Genomic DNA, 4,280 nt, shown 5'->3' on the forward strand with positions numbered 1-4,280 from the left:
ATATGAAGAAGAACATGGCATCAGGATTGGAGGAAGACTCATTAACAACCAGCACTATGCAGATAATACAACCTTGCTTACTGAAAGTGAAGAAGACTTGAATCACTTAGTGATGAAGAACAAAGTCTACAGCTTCCAGTGTGGATTACACCTCAACATAAAGAAAACAAAAGTCCTCACAACTGGACCAATAAGCAACATCATGATAAATGGAGAAAAGATCAAAGTTCTCAAGGATTTCATTTTACTTGGATCCACAATCAAGGCCCAATCAATGCTGATCAATGGAAGCAGCAGTCAGGAAATCAAATGCCATGTTGCATTGAGCAAATCTGCTGCAAAAGACTTTTTTAAAGCACTAAGAGCAAAGATGTCACTTTGAGGACTAAGGTGCAACTGACCAAAGCCATGGTCTTTTCAGGAAGACTGCAGAAGAATCGATGCATTTGAATTGTGGTGTTTGTGAAGAATATTGAAGGTACCCTGGACTGATACAAAAACAAATTTGTCTTGGAGGAAGTACAACCAGAATGCTTCTTAGAAGTTAGGATGGAGAAACTTCACCTCTTGTACTTTGGACACATTATCAAGAGGGACCAGTCTCTGAAGAAGGGCATTAGGCTTGATAAAGCAGATGGTCAATGGAAAAGAGGAAGCCCTTCAATGAGGTTGATTGACACAAAGGCTACATGCAGTAATGGGCTCAAGCAGAGCAACAATTGTGCGGATGGTTGGGACTGGCCTGTGCTTCTGCTGTACACGTGGTCACTCTGAGGTGACAGCACCTAACAACAGTTTTTGCTGGAGTAAATAGGAAAGTAGAAGATGGTTTTATTATTGGCCAATTCAGGAAAGATCATGGTTCTGGAAATCAGATCTGGGCTCTGTGTCCCAATAGTGCATGGCTTCAAATACATAGCCTCACCGGGGCTACTTTCCTGGCATAATGGCAATCTCACTATAAGATTGTCTCAAAGTTTCTTACCAGCTTCCAAACTCCTGTGAAGATTCTGTTACCAACATGCAAGTAAACACGTGGAGAAGGATACACATGTATAAGAAAATTGTACAGATTAGAAAGTCCCTACTTTAGGTTTTAAATATGGACAGCCTTGGTTGGTTTAATTTAAATTTTCTAAAAAGAGCTTATGTTTCAGCCTCAGATTGTCTGTATATGCTCAGAGCATACACATAAGGCATGGTGGATAGTTAGGCACGGCCACACTGAAGTTTTCCGTTAACTGTGAGCTATTTTCCCATTTCTTCCTCTATGGACAGATCTTTTTTTCAAGACCTGCTCACAGTGATGCCCATTAGCTGCCATGATGGCTTTTGTTGTTGTTGTTGTTACGTGCCATCAAATCAGAGCCGACTCATAGCGACCCCTCCTGGGGTTTCCGAGGCAGTGTCACTTCAGAAGTAGATTGCCCAACCTTCCTTCTGAGGAGTGGCTGGTGGGTTTGAACCACCAGCCTTCTGGTTAGCAGTCAAGTGCCTTAGGCGCTATGCTACCAGAGCTCCCATGATGGCTTTTAGAACTTGTATAGACTCCACAGTCATCAAGGCTTGCACCAAGTCAGTAGGCATTTTAGGATACCTGCTGAGTGTAAGATCCCATGGAGTCTGAGACATCTGCCTTCAAGAGAGCTGTGTCTAGTAGGGTTCAGATGTATGCATAAATAGCAGTAATATGAGCATGAACCCGTAGTCCAAGCTTAATCTTAAACTGTTGAGACAATTCAAGACCATGAGAGGAATGGGGAGGAACCTTGCCAAGTTTTTGACTGAATTACAAATGCCTTCTCAAATTTCTATTGACCATTTTTAATTATATGAATCCTGAAATTTTGGGTCCTATAATTCTATAGCAGAAAACCTGTCCTTGCAATTCTATGCTCAGAAAGTCTGTCCAGAACTAAGAATAATGCCAGTTCTGATCATATGATTCACATATGCTAATCTGTCCATATCATATGAGAAAAATTAGGACAAGGTAGTGAGATTTTGATAAAACTCTAGATTTAAATTACTGTCTTTTACTTTGAGAATAAGTGTGTCCATCACTTGCTCGATGTTCAAGTGTCCTTTTATGAAATGATGATGATAGTGATGGGTGGTCAGGTGGTGGTGGCTTTTGTAAATGATTGCCGTTTGAATGTTCTTACTTGGGAAGGTCAAAATCGATAACCTGTGAATTCCCAGAGTCCAGCAACCTTGCATCTTCTGTGTAGGCACAGCTGTGTCTTCAAGGAGCTTTTCTTCACACTCTCATCCTCTGTAAGGAAGAGAAGTTAATAATAATCTGCTCATTTTGTGGTTGAGCAAATGAAACCATATGTTCTATGTCTTCTACTAATGTAATACAGACTTATCCTGGCATTGATTAAAAATCTGCTCTCCAGACACCTCTGTACATGGTGATTATATTATAGAGTTATTGTTTGTGAGACTCCAGACCTCACATGCTCCTTACACCTAGGAAATAAGGAGCCAAGTCCCTTCATGTGGTAGAGGGGGAGGCATCATTCTTAAAATATTGTGGTTTTAATTAGTAATGGTAAGGTTTTTGTAAGTGAAAAAATAAGAGATGTCTGTTTTCCTGGCAAAGGCTTCTAACATCTTTTGAATGTCTCGCTTTGAGGGGACACTTCATGCATCAGGATTTGATTCTCATGCAATTATTTTCCATTTTGAGAGGAGCCAGCTGTTATCCTAAAGGTCGGGGTTTGGTGTCCATGCTTAATCAAACAATGGCTTCATGGCTCTTTCTCTGTTAAACACAGAGTTTTCATTTGATGTCCTTATACTACATCTTAAATAGTTGCTTGATGATACAGAAGAATGTAGCACAAGAGTGGGGTCCCTGGTATGGACACTGAACATGCTTGGATGCTAATCCAAAGGTTAGAAGTTTGAATCCACCCCGAGGCTTCTCAGAAGAAAGACCTGGTCTCGTATGCTTATGAAAACTCAACCATTGATGGAGCACAGGTATACTTGACACACATGGGGTCGCCATGAGTTGGAATTGACCTGATGACATCCGGTAACTGGTAGTACAAGAGTAGGCTTCTTCTTATTCCACTAATTCCTGTAGGGACTCCAGCTGAGGCATAGCTTAGCATATCTAGGAATGGGGAAAAGGTGATCATGGTAGAGCGTTAAAAAGGAATTCAGGAGAAATATGGCCCTTTACAAGCCTCTACCTAGATGTCCTAATGGCTCCTCACATTGTTAAAGCTTAGGCCTTGGAATCCACAGGACAGTATTCAAGTCTTGTCTCTGTCACTTAGAGACTGTGATCTTGGTCAAGGTGTTTAACCTCTTCATTTGCAAAATGCAACAACTAACGTTGGAGATAGATGAGTCCTCGGCTGTGTCAAGTCCTTAGCATGAGTTCTCTCAATTCTAACCACTTGTGACAGACACTGTTTAGGTGCTCACCTAATAATACTTTCCCTTTCCTTGCTTACAGGAGCTCTGGTGGCGTAGTGCCTAAGGCATTTGACTGCTAAGCAGAAGGCTGGCAGTTCAAACCCACCAGCCGCTCCTCAGAAGGAAGGTTGTGCAATCTACTTCATAGATAGACAACTTCTATCTTTTCTCCATTTATTGTGATGTTGCTTATTGGTCCAGTTGTGATGATTTTTGTTTTATGTTGAGGTTCCAGACTTCTGATTCTGTGAGAAGAGTAAAACCTTGTTTGCTTGGGCCACTATGGTCAGGCATGCTATCACTTGGAGCTGAACACCTTCCTAACCGCTATGTTGTTGTTGTTGTTGTTGTTGTTTGCCGTCGAGTCGTCCCCGACTCATAGCGACCCCTCCTTGGGTTTCTGAGGCAGTATCACTATGGAAGTAGGATGGCCCAACCTTCCTTCCAAGGAGTGGCTGGTGGGTTTGAACCGCCAGCCTTCTGGTGAGCAGTCAAGTGCCTTAGGCACCATGCTACCAGAGCTCCTTAACCGCTATAGGAAGTACCATTATTACTCCAAAATTCATATCAAATTGAGGCTCAGAGATCTTAAAGGTAGAAAACTTCTATCTTTTATAAGGTGTTTCATTTTACTCAGATCCAGAATCAACACCCATGGAAGCAGCAGTCAAGAAATCAAATGACACATTGCTCTGGACAAATGTGCTGCAAAAGACTTCTTTAAAGTGTTAAAGAGCAAGGGTTCTGGCAAGATGGCGGACTAGGCAGAAGGATTGCACAGACCCTCTTCAACAAAGAAAAGGGAAACCAATTAACACAGACACAGAAGATAATCTTGGACCCCT

This window comes from Orycteropus afer, unplaced genomic scaffold (genome assembly GCF_000298275.1).
Source record: "Orycteropus afer afer isolate SDZICR_OR568_19922 unplaced genomic scaffold, OryAfe1.0 scaffold00173, whole genome shotgun sequence".
NCBI classification, from domain to species: domain Eukaryota; kingdom Metazoa; phylum Chordata; class Mammalia; order Tubulidentata; family Orycteropodidae; genus Orycteropus; species Orycteropus afer.